The sequence below is a fragment of the Nycticebus coucang genome, chromosome 14 (assembly GCF_027406575.1).
Source record: "Nycticebus coucang isolate mNycCou1 chromosome 14, mNycCou1.pri, whole genome shotgun sequence".
Classification (NCBI taxonomy): domain Eukaryota; kingdom Metazoa; phylum Chordata; class Mammalia; order Primates; family Lorisidae; genus Nycticebus; species Nycticebus coucang.
In genome coordinates, this window is record NC_069793.1 from 70,817,358 (window position 1) to 70,835,002 (window position 17,645).

The window sequence follows — 17,645 nt, forward strand, 5'->3', positions numbered from 1 at the left end:
GAGCTATGATGCCATAACACTCTGAGAGTGACAAAGTAAGATTCTGTCTCCAAAAAAAAAATCAAAATATAAAACATTTGGAATTATGTTTAAAGCCTAGTTTTATTAAGGATTTACAATAGAAAAAATATACACTATGAGTATGGAATAGAATAGTAATAGTTGCATCAATATATGAGATTTGGGGTAATCTCCATTTCCTTGAAATTTTCTTTTTATATTCTTATCACAGCAACTGATAAAATAAATATAATCAAATAACTAATTCTAGTGGAAAAACTAACTGATGAATACCCAAATTACACATAAAACATTGATTTTCATGTATTGTGTCCTGTGGCCAAGTTTATAATGAAAAGGTATTGACAGGAAATTTAAATTTTATGGAAAGCAGTAAGAAAGCAAATCATTTGTAAATGAAAACATTTTAAGAGACTAAAGATGAGAAATTTAGGTTTGAAAGTGTAAAAGGAGGCAGGGAGTGGTGGCTCACACCTGTAATCCTAGCACCTGGGAGGCTGAGGCAGGTGGATTGCTTGAACAGGAGTTTGAGATCAACCTGAGCAAGAGTGAGACCCTGTCTCTACTAAAAATAGAAAACAACAACAAAAAGCCAGTGGGGCATTATGGCAGGAGCCTAAATCCCAGCTACTTAGTAGGCTGAGGCAAACCACTTTAACTCCTCCTCAAAGTGAGGAGTCTGAGGTTGCTGTGAGCTATATGCCACAGCACTCTACCTAGGAAAACAGTGACACTGTTTCTTTTTTTTTTTTTTTTTTGTAGACAGTCTCACTTTATGGCCCTCGGTAGAGTGCCGTGGCCTCACACAGCTCACAGCAACCTCCAACTCCTGGGCCCAAGCGATTCTCTTGCCTCAGCCTCCCGAGTAGCTGGACTACAGGCGCCTGCCACAACGCCCGGTTATTGCGCCTGGCTATTGACACTGTTTCAAAAAAAAAGAGGTAGAGTGCAGTGGCTCTTGCCTGTAATCCTAGCACTCTGGGAGGCCGAGGGTGGATTGCTTGAGCTCATGGGTTCAACACCAGCCTGAACAAAAGTGAGACACCTGTAGAAAACAGAAAAACTGGGTGGCGCCCATAGCTCAGTGGGCTGGAGGGTTTGAACCCAGCCTGGGCAGCTAAAACAACAATGACAACTGCAATAATAAAAAAAATAGATGGGCGGCGCCTGTGGCTCAGTGAGTAGGGCGCCGGCCCCATATACCGAGGGTGGTGGGTTCAAACGCAGCCCCGGCCAAACTGCAACCAAAAAATAGCCGGGCATTGTGGCGGGCGCCTGTAGTCCCAGCTGCTCGGGAGGCTGAGGCAAGAGAATCACATAAGCCCAAAAGCTGGAGGTTGCTGTGAGCCGTGTGACGCCACGGCACTCTACCGAGGGCAGTAAAGTGAGACTCTGTCTCTACCAAAAAAAAAAAAAAAAATAGCTGGGCATTCTGGCAGGCGCCAGTAGTCCCAACTACTTGGGAGCTCTGACACCAAAGCACTCTACCTAGGGCAATAGTTTGAAACTGTCTCAAAAAAGAAAGAAAGAAAGAAAAAGTATAAAAGGAAAATTTAACTTAAAAATATATATATATTTATATCGGGCGGCGCCTGTGGCTCAGTCGGTAGGGCACCGGCCCCATATACCGAGGGTGGCAGGTTCAAACCCGGCCCCGGCTGAACTGCAACCAAAAAATGGTTGGGTGTTGTGGTGGGCGCCTGTGGTCCCAGCTACTCGGGAGGCTGAGGCAAGAGAATCACTTAAGCCCAGGAGTTGGAGGTTTCCGTGAGCTGTGTGATGCCATGGCACTCTACCGAGGAAGGGAGACTCTGTCTCTACAAAAAAAAAAAAAAAAAAAAATTTTCAAAAAAATATTTAGATCATACACATGACGTAAGGGGAAACCATAACATGTCATGCCACCTGCTGTGCTGTGGAGCCCACAGCATGGTGGTTTTGCAGTTGATAAGCTCTACGTCCAGATTCTGACTCCATTGCTTAGTAGCTGTGCATGCCTGATCAAGTGATTCAGCTCTCTAATCCTCAACTTCCCCATTTGCGAAATGGAGATGTAGTTTACCTACTTCATAAAATGGTCATAAACAATATAAGGCATATAAAGCAAGCACCCAGCACCTTGCCTGATAGGTAGTTCATGTTCAGTAAATGCTAGTTCCTTTGTCTCTTCATTCTCTTCGTGGAAATCTGCCATATAAAAGTGGACCTACCAGGGACTTAGTTAATCATTAGATTATTAGTGATACCTTTTACCACTTATTGACTACAGCTAGGAGACTCAGTGCCTGGCAAATGGCAAGTTCCTCGTAAAAATTTTTTTTTTTTTTTTTTTTTTGAGACAGGGTCTCATTTTATCACCCTTGGTAGAGTGCCATTACGTCACAGCTCACAGCAACCTCCAACTCCTGGGCTTAGGCGATTCTCTTGTTTCAGCCTCCCTAGTAGCTGGGACTACAGGCACACGCCACAACGCCCAGCTATTTTTTTGTTGTTGCCATTTGGCCGGGGTCGGGTTTGAACCCGCCATCCTCGGTATATGGGGCCGGCGCCCTAACCACTGAGCCACAGGCATCACCCCTAGTAAAAGTAAGTCTAATCAATAGATGAATGATTTAAGCTCTGTCTTCAGATCCCTGGAGGAAGAGTTACTGGGTTTGTTCTTCATAAGAAATACATCCATAACCAGGAAGTATGGTGGTAATCTTTCTTTATTAATTTTGAACAGAGAAAGTAGATTTGGCTAAACAAAGTCTGGTCTCTTGAGGAGGAGTCCTTGGGAAGAAGAGAAGTGAAAAGGAAGCTTCTCTGAGCAAGACATACTCTCCAGGTCTTTAGACTCTGCTGGAAAGGGTCACCCTCTTTGGGTCTAGAAGACAGCATTCTGACAGAAATGTGTTGGCCAATTCCTCCCTTCCCTGGTCCCGTGAGTGTGCACAATGCTTAGGCCAAGAGGGAAGGGCTGGTGGGCAAGACATCCCAGGGCACTGGGTCTCCAGACGGTGCCAGCAATACTCCAGAGCTGCTTGCGTGGAAGACCTCAGTCAGTCATAACCAGCCTTTCATGTTTCAAAGCCCAAATTAACTTAATTTCCTTGCAACATACATAGAAGATACAGGGAGTCAGAGTTTAGCACAAAATCAAGAACAGTATTCTAACAAGCTCTCCAAACATGTAAGAGGTACCTCAAAAAAGTGGGTTTTGGCTTGGTGCGCATAGCAGAGTGGTTATGGCACCAGCCACATACACCAAGGGTGGTGGGTTCAAACCTTGCCCAGGCCAGCTAAACAAAAAATAGCTGGGCATTGTGGCAGGTGCCTATAGTCCAAGCTACTTGGGAGGCTGAGGCAAGAGAATTGCTTAAGCCCAAGAGTGTGAGGTTGCTGTGAGCTGTGACAACACAGTACTCTACCAAGGGCGACATAGTGAGACTCTGTCTCAAAAAAAAAGGGGGATTTTTTTTTTTTTGAGACAGAGCCTCAAGCTGTCCCCCTGGGTAGAGTTCCGTGGCATCACAGCTCACAGCAACCTCCAACTCTTGGGCTCAAGTGATTCTCCTGCCTCGGCTTCCCAAGTAGCTGAGAGTACAGACACCCGCCACAATGCCTGGCTATTTTTTGGCTGCAGCCATCATTGTTGTTTGCGGGCCAGGGCTGGATTAGAACCTGCCAGCTCAGGTGTATGTGGCTGGTGCCTTAGCTGCTTGAGCCACAGGCACCAAGCCAAAAGTGGGTTTCTTATCATCAGCTTCTGAAATAGAAGGAATATTTCTCTCATTGTTGCTATGTTAGAATTCTAGCTTTGAGATGGTGGTTAAATGGGAAAAACTCCTTCTAGCCTGGAATTTTCTTATTTCATTTATGAGACTTTCATGCTCTCACAACTTGGATTTTGACCGACACCTAGAGGTTTACCTGCAGAAAAAAGAATATTACCACAAATCTGAACCTAAGGAAAACTCTGTTCCTTCTCATGTCAAATTTTCCACTCCACTGAGCCTACAGATGTTGCCCTTCTGTAGGTGTTTCTGCAGGGGGAATTTCATGAAAGTCTAAATATTATGATCTTGCAGTATCACCACACTTAACACAGCAATAAGATAAAGGCAGAAACACAGAAAAAGCTCCTTCTCCCTCCCACTCTCACAGGTTAAGGAAGTAAGTCAAGTACATGACAAAATTACCTTGCCAAATAACTAATGCAAGTGATTATTGCCCTGAAGTTAAGTCAATGAATTGATACCTGAGGTCTTGGGTGGAAGGGATTTTAGGGAGGCAGTGGAATTAGACCTAGTTCTTGATGGAGCAATAACCCGAAAAGATAAGATGGGGTAAGAACAGATAAGAGCTTGGGCTTTGGAGTCCAACGGACCGAACCCAATTCTGAGTTCTCCTTACTAGCTCTGACTCTAGCTGTCTGTTAAAGTCTCTGAACAGCAGTTTCCTCCTCTTACAATGGGTTTACTCACACCTTCCTTGAAAGCTTGTTTGGATTACAGATAACATACGTAACGTGGCTTGCTCACTGTTTGCCAACATAACGAACGTACACATTGCTAGTTGCATTGATGTGGATTAGACACAGGGGTGCACCTGGTGTGAAGACAGCAAAGGAAGAGAGCCAGAGGCCATGTGTGTGCCCAGTGGACCCACGACCAGCAGCCAGCAGCCTTCAGTTTGAGAGGCTTTTTTTTTTTTTGGAGACAGTCTCACATTGTCACCCTTGGTAGAGTGCCATGGGGTCAACAGCTCACAGCAACCTCCAACTCTTGGGCTTAAACGATTCTCTTGCCTCAGCCTCCCGAGTAGCTGGGACTACAGGCCCCTGCCACAATGCCCGGCTATTTTTCATTAGTTACCACTGCTGTTTTAGCTGGCCAGGGCCAGGTTCAAACCCACCCTCTCAGTATACGGCGCCAGCGCCCTACCTACTGAGCCACAGGCACCACCCCAGTTTGAGTTCTTGATACATCACTTTCCCTTTCTCTGGGTCCCTTTCCCATCTGTACAGCGAGATTGTTGGTTTACAGAAATAGTTCTCTACTCTGGCTGCAAAGTAAAATCACCCTGACCTTTTACAAATTCTAATGACTTGCTTGGCGCCTGTGGCTCAAGTGGCTAAGGCGCCAGCCACATACCCTTGAGCTGGCGGGTTCGAATCCAGCCCAGGCCTGCCAAACAACGACAGCTGCAACCAAAAAAATAAATAAATAGCCAGGCGTTATGGTGGGCGCATGTAGTCCCAGCTACTTGGGAGGTGGAGGCAGGAAACTCGCTTAAGCCCAGGAGTTGGAGGTTGCTGTGAGCTGTGATGCCACGGCCTTCTACCCAGGGCAACAGCTTGAGGCTCTATCTCAAAAAAAAAGAAAAATTCTAATGACTATGCTGCACTCCATACCAGAACCTCTGGGGCTGGGATCCTGGGCTTCAGACTACTTAAAGCTCCCCAGGTGATTCCAAAGTGCATCCAAGGTAGTGCATCCAACCATAAACCCAGATAATCTCTGGTTTCTTATAGTTCTAGCATTAGGAAAATAGAGAAAACCAGCAATAAGGCTTGGTGCCTGTGGCTCAAGCAGCTAAGGGGTCTTAAAAGAAAAAAAAATCCTACTTACTTGGAGGCAAATGTCAAGATCTTTTTTTTTTTTTATTGAATCATAGCTGTGTACATTGATATGATCACGGGGCATCATTCACTAGCTTCACAGACCGTTTACCAAGTTTCACATATACCCTTGTAAGATGCACCGCTGGTGTAATCCCACCAATCCCCTTCCCTCTACCCACCTCCCCCCTCCCTTTCCCCCTTCCCCCTATTCTTAGGTTGTAACTGGGTTATAGCTTTCATGTGAAAACCCTAAATTAGTCTCATAGTAGGGCTGAGTACATTGGGTACTTTCTCTTCCATTCTTGAGATACTTTACTAAGAAGAATATGTTCCAGCTCCATCCATGTAAACATGAAAGAGGTAAAGTCTCCATCTTTCTTTAAGGCTGCATAATATTCCATGGTGTACATATACCACAATTTATTAATCCATTCGTGGATCGATGGGCACCTGGGCTTCTTCCATGACTTAGCAATTATGAATTGGGCTGCAATAAACATTCTGGTACAAGTATCTTTGTTATGACGTGATTTTTGGTCTTCTGGGTATATGCCCAGTAGAGGAAAAATGTCAAGATCTTAATGCCTATGAGTGGGTGAAATATTTCAATGATCTTTAGCTTTCACTCTATTTCCAGGCCAGTATCTATTTCTGGTTGAAAGGGGCCAGTTTCTACTTTTATTGTTTATACATTTCAATTTTGTTTCTATAGTTGTAATTTTTAATAAAATTTAATAAAATATTAAAAAGGTCAATTTCTAAATACAGGCCGTAACCAATACTTTATTTTTTATTTAATATTTTTATACAGAAAAGGTTGGCCACGGAGCATGAGTGGCCATGAAATAAGATGCTGCCATCTTGTGGCATTTCTGGTAAGGCCAGGTGTGTCAGTAATTCAACAGAGCCGGAAGCCCAGCAGACGAGATTCTTTCTGGCCAGGCCTGCCACTGGATCCTTCCATTGCCTTCCTACCTGTAACATCATTTTGTTTTTACAAAGGAACTAATGACAGCAAGGTGAGAAGGTAGATAAGAACTGAAGAGAAAATGATAAATTTGCTTCTCTTTTTATTTACCAGTAGTATATAACCTTTGTTGGAATTCCTTAACTTTTCTGGTCTGAAACGTTCTCATCTATAAAATGGAAGCCATAACACTCAATTCATAGTATTGCTAAATTACAACACATATGTAAATTCCTGGCACATTGTGGACACTTGACAAACGTGGCCAACTATTCCTCAACTTGAAGACTTATGCTGTTGTAGGAACTGCAAAGCAAAACCCCTCCTGTTCAGTTTTCTCATTACTAACAGCATCCTAAAATCCTGTCAGAGCCTAGCAGCCCCCAGTTCTGCTTTTCCCTTACCCCTGACCCTTTCTCCTCAATTCTGGGTGACCTGACACACCTCAACTTACCTTTTTTTTTTGGTTTTTGGCCGGGGCTAGGTTTGAACCCGCCACCTCCGGCATATGGGACCAGCGCCCTACTCCTTGAGCCACAGGCGCTGCCCCCCTCAACTTACCTTCTGGTCTCATTTCCTAGAAGTTTCCCCTTTCTCTGCTCTGCTCACTGGCCTCCTGCCTTTTACTGTTCCCTTGCCTGAAAGTCTCCCCCAGATACCCACGTGGTTTGTTCCCCTACTGCTACCATGTGAGTCTGACCTCGTGGTCTGGGACTCCTTTCAAAAAACATTACACCGCAGGAACAGATTAGCCTAGAAATGAATTTACTAGAGCAGAATGCCCCTAGACAGTTTCTCAACCTTTGTGCTAATGACATTTATTCTCGCTGTGGGTGCTGTCATTTACATTGTAGGATGATTAGCAGCATCCCTGACCTCTGCCTACTAGATGCCAATAGCACTCCTCCACCCCCAACCTGTGACAATCAAAAATGTCTCCAGGTGTCTCATGCCTGTAATTCTAGCACTCTGAGAAGCCAAGGTAGGAGGATTGCTTGAGCACAGCAGTTCAAGGCCAACCTGAGCAAGAGCAAGACCCCTACAAAAAATAGAAAAATTAGCCCAGCATGGTGGTGCACACCTGCAGTCCCAGCTACTCGGGAGGGTGAGGCAGGATTGTCTGACCCCAGGAGGTTGCAGTGAACTATGATGATGCCCCTGTACTCTAGCTGGGGTGACAAAGTAGAGGCTCTCTCTCAAAAAACAAAACCAGGTAGCACCCATAGCTCAGTGGGTAGAGTGCCAGCCCCATACACCCAGGCTGGCAGGTTTGAACCCAGCCCAGGCCAGCTAAACAATGACAACTGCAACAACAACAACAACAACAAAAATAGCCAGGTGTTGTGGTGGGTGCCTGTAGTCCCAGCTACTTGGGAGGCTGAGGCAAGAAAATTGCTTAAGCCCAAGAGTCTGAGGTTGCTGTGAACTATAACATCACAGCACTCTACAGAGGGCGACACAGTGAGACTTTGTCTCAAAAAAAAAAAACAACAAAAAGAAAATCACAAAGTGTCCAGGCACTGCCAAATGTGCAATGGGGGAGGGGGGGCAACACTGCTGCCACCACTCCCATAGAAAACTATGTGTACAAGGCCATGGTGATGTCAATTGTGTGGTGGGGGGGGGGGCTATTCCTATTAACAATATGGCTGAAAATGTATTACAAAGTTCGTGAGCTCTTGAGAACTGCACTGATTTATTGATAAGGATTTAGAATCAGGGGTACAGAAAGGTACTTAGGTGTTGGTTTATTGTCCAATCAAGGCACATGAAGATTATTTTTATGTCCAGGTGCCATCTCATGTTCAGGTCTGGGAATCCTCTTTCCATGTAATTTATTTTCAAACGCATCATTCCTGGCTAATGTCACAGTCCCCACTTCTGAAGAAGGTAGCAATGGTGTTATTACTCACAATGCCATTACTCTTTGGAACTTGTTTGAATCAAAACAATATAAACCTCTTTACCTCTGCTTATCTTCAAAACCACTGACTCACGACACTGTAACATCCACCATACTCCCATCACTTCCAGACACTATCAGAAAGATTGTTGACTTTGCTTCACCAATGCTAGATACCAATTTTAGGTTTGACGCAGAGTCTGCAGGGAAATGCTGGTAATGCTAAATCACCATTTCATTTTTTCTTCCATTCCTGGTAATGCTAAATCACCATTTCATTTTTTCTTCTTTTTTTTTTTTTTTTTTGAGACAGAGCCTCACTCAGTTGCCTGGGCTAGAGTGCAGTGGTGCGATCAAAGCTCACTGCAGTCTCAAACCAGTAGTTATAACTTTTGTTTAAAAAAATAGTACCCTTTGTGGTCCAGGCCATTCAAATGCATTTGGGCACATGTGTATATAAATACATATATATGTACATATTTCATAGATTTTTGTATTTTATTTTTATTTCAGATTAAGATGAGGGTACAAATGATTAGATTACAAAGTTTGCATTTGTTATGTAAGGTCTCTGGTGTAGTTGTGTCCCTCACCCAGGAGGTGTGACATACACCCTTATGTTGTGCCCACTAGGTGGGAGCACACCAAATCCCCCCCACAAGTCCAACTTGAATTCAAGTTTTCCTCTTGTATGAGCATGTATTAGTTCATCTAGTGGTTTCATGTTAATATTGAGTACATTGGATACTTACTTTTCCATTCTTGTGATACTTTACGAAAGATTTTCTCCAACTCTACCCAGGTTAATATGAATGACGTAAAGACTCCATATTTTTTATGGCTGAATAGTATTCCAGTTTATCAATTCATTCATGGGCACTTGAGTTGTTTCCCCATCTTGGCGATTGTAAATTGAGCTGTGATAAACAATCTAGTGCAAATACCTTATGATAAAATGACTTTTTTTCTTCTGGGTAGATGCTTAGTAATGAGATTGTGGGAGCAAATGGAAAGTCTATTTTGAGTTCTTTGCAGATTCTCCATACTTCTTTCCAAACAGGCTGTATTAGTTTGCAATCCCATCAACAGTGTAAGATACCTTAGAAATAAATCCCCTCTCTTTGTAGATCACCTGTTTTTCAATCCACAACATCCTTCACAGTAAATACAGGGCTGCAATAGTCACAAAACAGTAATTCTTTGACTCTGTTTCCATACATTCAGCAAGAAAGCCAGACGTCTTTTTCTTCCAAAACGTTTTGTGACATTCCAGAGTACATCTGAAGAGCAGATGTTTCTAGCATCATTTTCCTCCAGTCTGCCCATCTCTGACTCCCTGTAGAGTCTCTTGTTTCTGTTGAGGCTTAAAGGGGCATATAAGCTTCTGGTACTCAATGCATTCTACAGGTGCACAAAGCACTCTGCAGTTGCTGGGCGTCCACAGGTGCCAGCTTCAAGGCTACTGAAGTCCTCTGTTGAGGCATTTCCTCCCTCCCTTTCTTCCTTTCAACAGAATCTCAACTCCGTTGCCCAGGTTAGAGTGCCATGGCATCAGCCTAGCTCATAGCAACCTCAAACTCCTGGGTTCAGGCAATCCTCCTGCCTCAGCTTTCCAAGTGACTGGAAGGTTCCAGCAACAATGCCCAGCTAATTTTTTGTATTTTTTTATTTTTATTCTTTTTTGTAGAGACAGAGTCTTACTTTATGGCCCTCGGTAGAGTGCCGTGGCCTCACACAGCTCACAGCAACCTCCAACTCCTGGGCTTAAGCGATTCTCTTGCCTCAGCCTCCCGAGTGGCTGGGACTACAGGTGCCCGCCACAACGCCCGGCTATTTTTTGGTTGCAGTTTGGCCGGGGCCGGGTTTGAACCCGCCACCCTCAGTATATGGGGCCGGCGCCCTACCGACTGAGCCACAGGCGCCACCCAATTTTTTGTATTTTTAATAGAGATGGGTCTCACTCTTGCTCAGGCTGGTCTGGAACAAATGAACTCAAGGAATCTTCCTGCCTTGGCCTCTCAGAGTGCCAGGATTACAGGCGTGAGCCACTGAACCATTTTGAGGAGTACTGGTCAAGTAATTTGCAGATGGCCTTTCAACTGGCCCTTTTCTGATGTTTTTCTTTTCTTTTTCTTTCTTTCTTTTTTTTGAGACAGTCTCACTATATCGCCCTCAGTTGAGTGTTGTGGCATCACAGCTCACAGCAACCTCAAACTCTGGGGCTTAAGTGATTCTCTTGCCTCAGTCTACCAAGTAGCTGAGACTACAGGAGCCCACCGCAACACCTGGGTATTTATTTTTGTTGTTGCAGTTGTTTAGTTGGCCCAGGCTGGGTTGGAACCCACCAACCTCACCGTAACCACTGTGCCTGGGTGCTGAGCCTGATGTTTTTCTTATGACTAAATCAGGGTGATGCATTTTGGGAAGGAAGATCACAGAGGTAAACTGCCATTCTCATCACATCGTAACAAAGGTACATAATGTCAACCCAGCTTATCCCTGTTGATGTTACCTTCGCTCGCCTATCAAATGTCTGTTGGATTTCTCCCCGTTTCTGTATTGCACTTTGGAAGAAAGCCAAAACACACAACTCACACTTAACAAATGATGAGTACTACTTAGCCTCCTTTAAGGCAGACGTCAATTATTTGGAATTTTTGGCACAGATTTTTCCTTTCCCTTGTATTTATTTATTTATTCAGTCATTTATATTTTTTTTATTTTTTTGAGACAGAGCCTCAAGCTGTCACCCTGAGTAGAGTGAAATGGCATCACAGCTCACAGCAACCTCCAACTCTTGGGCTCAAGCGAGTCTCCTGCCTCCACCTCCAAAGTAGCTGGGACTACAGGTGCTCGCCACAAAACCCAGCTATTTTTTGGTTGTAGCCGTCATTGTTGTTTGATGGGCCCGGACTGGATTCGAACCTGCCAGCTCTGGTGTATGTGGCTGGTGCCCTAGCCGCTTGAGCCACAGGCGCCAAGCCTTCAGTCATTTATATATATCCGCATGGCTCAGGGTGTTTAATTTATACTTTGAGTCATAATGCATACTACTTTATTTTGTTGCTCAAAGTCCTCAGCTTTGGGTAGCTCTTTCACTTGGCTCCTATATCCCTTGGACATATCTCCATCTTTTCTTTTTTTTTCCCCTACCACTTTTTTTTTTTACATCCTGGCACTGGAGCCTGGCTCCAGGCTCACTTTGTGTATATATATCTCTTGCCTCAGCCCCTGAATCAGTCATTTCTCCAAAGAACCCTGGTTCCTTATGTTGAAGCATAGGCATTAGAAACCAAGCTCTGGGCACTGGGTGTGCTAATTGCTACTGGGGTATCCTTCCTTCTAGGACTTCTCTGCTGACATGGTAAAGAAATATATGTGTGGGGTGGCTCCTGTGGCTCAAAGGAGTAGGGCACCGGCCCCATATGCCAGAGGTGACAGGTTCAAACCCAGCCCTGGCCAAAAACTGAAAAAAAAAAAAAAAAAAAAAAAGAAATGTATGTGTGTATACTAACCTATGTATATGCATGCATCTATAAATATTTATGAATGTAGCCATCTCACTATGTTAAGCTAAACATGAGTTGATGTTGATTATTTCTACCTCTAATTCATTATCATGTGAATCATTTTAGCTTCTTCCCTTGATTATCTGTAACCTCTCGCTCCAACAGTAAGAAACCTGGTTCCTATCATTGGCCATCCATTTACTTAATTGTTCTATTCCAATATTGACATACAGTGGTTTCAGAATTGTTAACTTACAACTCCATTCATTTCCAAAGTTACTTAGGTCAGTAATTTTCTCCCACCCCCTTTGGTGAGGTTGTTCCACAAAATAGTTAAGAGTATTTCCTCCCATCATCTTCTGTGATTCCTGTATGCAATCATCCTCCCCCACTGAATCCCTACCAATTTGTTTTCCATCTCTATAGTTCTACCTTTCCATATGTCATATACATAGAATAATATAGTATATATTCTTTCAGACATGTTTTTTTTTTTTTTTTGAGACAGAGTCTCACTATGTCACCCTGGATAGAGTGCCATGGCATCACAGCTCACAGCAACCTCAAACTCTTGGGCTTAAGCGATTCTCCTGCCTCTGCCTCCCAAGTAGCTGGGACTACAGGAGCCCGCCACAATGCCCAGCTATTTTTTTTGGGGGGGTTGCAGTTGTCATTGTTGTTTTACCTGGCCTGGGCTGGGTTGAACCCGCCAGCCTGGGTGTATGTAGACAGCACCCTATCCACTGAGCTATGGGCGGGGCTTTGGACATGTTTCTTTGACTAATTGATATACATTTAAGATTTATCCATGTCTTTACTTAGCTTGATAGTTCATCCTTTAAAAAATTTATTTTTAGTTGTGGTAAAATAAACGTAAAATTTACCATCTTAACCATAATCAAGTGGACAGTTCAATGGCATTAAATACATTCATATTGTTGTGCAATCACTAAAATCATCTATTTATAACTCTTTTCACTTTGTAAAACTGAAACTCTATACCCATTAAACACTAACCCCTCCCTTCTCTCTTCCCTTGACAAATACCCTTCTACTTTGTCTCTATAAATGGATTCACACGGTATTTGTCTTTTTGTGACCATCTTATTTCACTTAATGTAATATCCTCAAGGTTCATTCATGTTGTACCATGTGTCAGAATTTCCATTCTTTTTAAGGCTGAATAATATTCCATTGTATGTCTATGTAGTATACCACATTTTATCTGTCCAACCATCAGTGGACACTTGGGTAGCTCCTACATTTTAGCTATTGTGAATAACGCTGGGTGGGTGATGTGGCTTATGCCTATAATCCTAGCACTCTGGGAGGCCGAGGTAGGTGGATTGCTTGAGCTAAGGAGATCAGCCTAAGCCAGAGTGAGACCCTGTCTCTAAAAGAAATAGGAGTTGTAGTGCTCACCTATAGTCCCAGCTACTTGGGAGGCTGAGGAAAGAGGATTGCTTGAGCCGAAGAGTTTGAGGTTGCTGTGAGCTACGACACCAGACGCTTTACCCAGGATGACAATGTGAGGCTTTTTCTCCAAAAAAAATAAATTAATTAATTAATAAATAATAATAATAATGCTATCCACATGTATGTACAAATATCCTTAAAGACTCTGCTTTCAATTGTCTGGGGTATGTACCTAGAAGTGAAAATGCTGGGTCATATGGTAATTCTGTTAAGTATCTTGAAGGTGGCCTGGAAGCTTACGCCTGAAATTCTACCACTCTGGGAGGTCGACATGGGTGGATTGCTTGAGCTCACGAGTTCGAGACCAGCCTGAGCAAGAGCAAGAACCTGTCTCTACTAAAAATAGAAAAACTGAGGCAAGAGGATCATTTTAGCCCAAAAGTTGGAGGTTGTTGTGAGCTATGACACCATGGCACTCTACCCCAGAGCAACAGCTTGAGACTGTCTCAAAAAAAAAATTAATTAATAAATATCTTGAAGAAATCATCACACTGTTTTCAATAGCAACTGCACCATTTTACATTCCTCCCAACAGTGCATAAGGGATCCAGTTTCGCCATATCCTTATCAACATTTGTTTTTTTCTCTGTGTGTGTGTGTGTGTGTGTTTTAAGTTTCTTACATTTCTCTGCTGATCTGTGATGCTGAATATAGTTTCTGGTGCTTATATGCCATGGTATATTTTCTTTGCCTATTTCTTAGACATTTGGGTTGCTTCCACCTTTTGGCTATTGTGAATAGTTTATATCTTTTTATCATGGAAAAGTATTCCACTGTATAGATGTTTCTATTTAGTCTGGCTTTTAAGACAGAGGCATGGGGCGGCACCTGTGGCTTAGTCGGTAGGGCGCCGGCCCCATATACCGAGGGTGGTGGGTTCAAACCTGGCCCCGGCCAAACTGCAACCAAAAAATAGCTGGGCGTTGTGGCGGGCGCCTGTAGTCCCAGCTACTCGGGAGGCTGAGGCAAGAGAATCGCTTAAGCCCAGGAGGTTGCTGTGAGCTGTGTGATGCCACGGCACTCTACCAAGGACGATAAAGTGAGACTCTGTCTCTATAAAAAAAAAAAAAAGACAGAGGAATGAATCTCTGTGGGCTGAGCTGGAGAACTATCTAAATGAAGAGATCATGCCCTTTCATCATCACCCCCCAGCTTTTCTTTTCTTTTCTTTTTTTTTGTAGAGACAAAGTCTCACTTTATGGCCCTCGGTAGAGTGCCATGGCATCACACAGCTCACAGCAACCTCTAACTCCTGGGTTTAAGTGATTCTCTTGCCTCAGCCTCCTGAATAGCTGGGACTATAGGCGCCCACCACAATGCCCGGCTATTTTTTTTTTTTTTGGTTGCAGTTCAGCCGGGGCCGGGTTTGAACCCGCCACCCTCGGTATATGGGGCCGGCGCCTTACCAACTGAGCCACAGGCACCGCCCACCCCCCAGCTTTTCTGACAGTGACTCACCATCCTTGAACCATCCTTACTGCTTGGGGACTCAATGCACCCTCACTCTCTCCTGCTCTAACTTCTTTCCTAAGATGATACTCCAGGAGTCACATATAAATAGGGTCCTGAATCCTTGCTTCATCAGTCCTCTAGCAAAACTTGAATCCTAGCGAGACACAGCCCAGGCTCCTGCTGGGGCCCCAGCTAGACAGAGAAAATAAAGCACAAAAGCAGGAGTCACTCATTAGTGGCAAAAGGAGGTCCAGTCCTCCAGGATCCTTGTGAAACAGGTTCACTGTACACTGGCATCAACTTGTTTGAGCCCAGTGAGCCAGAATACCCATGCATGCAAGTTATATGGACAGGTTTATTACTTACCGACAGGCAGCAAGGGACACGAGAAGCCTAGGACTCATGAGCCAGTCTCAGGAAAGCTGTCCAAGGCAGAGGGACCCCTGCCTTCATGTGTCTCACTTGCACCATAGCACAGGGACACCAGAAAGCTGCCTGCCCTGGGTTAGAGTAATGAAGGACATCCTGTTTCAATGGGAGGCCAACACAGAACCCAGGTCAGCCCACACTTATCTGAAAATGATTCATTTCCAGCACATTTTGTAACTTTTTTTTGAAGTTTTATTTTCCCCAAAGATGTTCACATCTTATACAGTTATTCTTGCCTGTAAGTGAGAAAAGAGAACTGGGTGCGTCCAAAGCAACCTGGAAAACTATCCTATATGCCTGACTCCACCTTCAGAACTTTCACTCAGCAACATTGTTTTTCTTTCCTTCTAAGGCAGTGGTTCTCAACTTTCCTAATGCCACAACGTGTTTTCATTGTTAAAAAGGGGTCTTGACCCACAGGTTGAGAAGGGCTGTTCTAAGGAAATATAAAACTATAGCCCGTGCCCCACCATCACAAGATCACAGAATTTGAACACTTCATCTGTTTACAAATTATCAATAATATTTTCTATTCAGCCACCTATAATTCTAGCACTGTGGGGGGCACAGGAGGTAGGATCCCTTGAGCTCAGGAGTTAAGACCAACCTTAGTAAGAGCAAAACCCCATCTCTAAAAATAAAAAAATTAGCCAAGTGTTGTATTGGTACCTGTAATACCAGCTACTCTGGAGGCTGAGGCAAGAGGATCTTGAACCCAGAGTTTGAGGTTGCTGTGAACTATGAAGATGCCACAGCACTCTAGCCTAGGCAACAGAGTGAGTGGGACTCTGTCTCAAAAAAAAAAAAAAAAAAAAAATGGCTTTTCCGTTCAAATAAATATAAAATTTGATGAATCTTCCTAGCACATCATACTTACTGATTACAAAAGGGAAAAGAACAACTTTATGATAAAGAAATCTAGCAGGTACCACCTTTACCATGAGATCAAAAGTAATTAACATTGGCCGGGCACGTTGGCTCATGCCTGTAATCCTAGCACTTTGGGGGGCCAATGTGGGTGGATTGCTTGAGCTCACTAGTTCAAGACCAGCCTGAATAAAGGCAAGACCCTGTTTCTACTAAAAATAGAAAAACTAAGGCAAGAGGATCGCTTGAGCCCAAGAGTTGGAAGTTGCTGTGAGCTATGACACCAGACACTCTACCCAGGGCAACAGCTTAAGACTGTCTCAAAAGAAAAAAAAAGTAATTAACATTGCACGGTGGCTCATGCCTATAATCCTAACTAAAGCAGGTTGAGGTAGGAGGATCCCTTGAGGCCAGGAGTTCAAAACCAACACAGGCAATATATCAAGACTACATCTCTAAAAATTAAAAAAAAAAAAAAGCCTGTAGCACAGTGGTTACAGTGCCAGCCATATACACTGAGGGTGTCAGGTTCGAACCTGGCCCAGGCCAGCAAAACAACTGCAACAAAAAAATAGCTGGGCATTGTGGCAGGTGCCTATAGTCCCAGCTACTTTGGAGGCTGAGGTAAGAGAATCACTTAAGCCGAAGAGTTTGGGGTTGCTCTGAGCTGTGATGCCACAGCACTGTACGAAGGTGATGTAGTAAGACTCTGTCTAAAAAATAATAAATAAATAAATAAAAATTTAAAAAAGAAAATGAGGGCCAGGTATGCATGGTGGTGCATACCTATAGTTCCAGCTACTCAAGAGGCTGAGGCAGGAGGACTGCTTGAGCCCAGGAGTTTGGGGTTACAGTTGGCTATGACTGGGCCACTGCACTCCAGTGGCAACAACATGAGACACCACATACACACTCCCCCCAAAAAAGGGAAAAAGTGATTAACATCAGTAATGGGACAAATTAAAATTATGTGTCATCTGGTAAAATGCAGTGAGAATAATACAGAATAATTTTCGTGTTATTCCTAGTAAAGATACATAACCTGAAACTAATATCTAGCAAACATCAGACAAATTCAAATTCAAAGAGGGTCTACAAAATGACTGACCTGTAATACTCAAAACTGTCCAGACCATGAAAATCAAGGAAGAACTGAGGAACTATTCCAGACTTAAAGATATTAAAGATCTATGACAACCAAATGGAATAAGTGATTCTGATATGGATCCTTTCGCTATACAGTACAATGTTGTGCAACTGGCTAAACTTTAGATGGGGATCTGAAGAGTAGATGGTAGTAACAATGTTAATTTCCTGCTTTTAATATCTTACTATGGTTATGTAGGACCATTGTTTAAGAAAATAAACACTAAGTTATTCTGGGTAATGGAATATACATAACATTAGCAACTTACT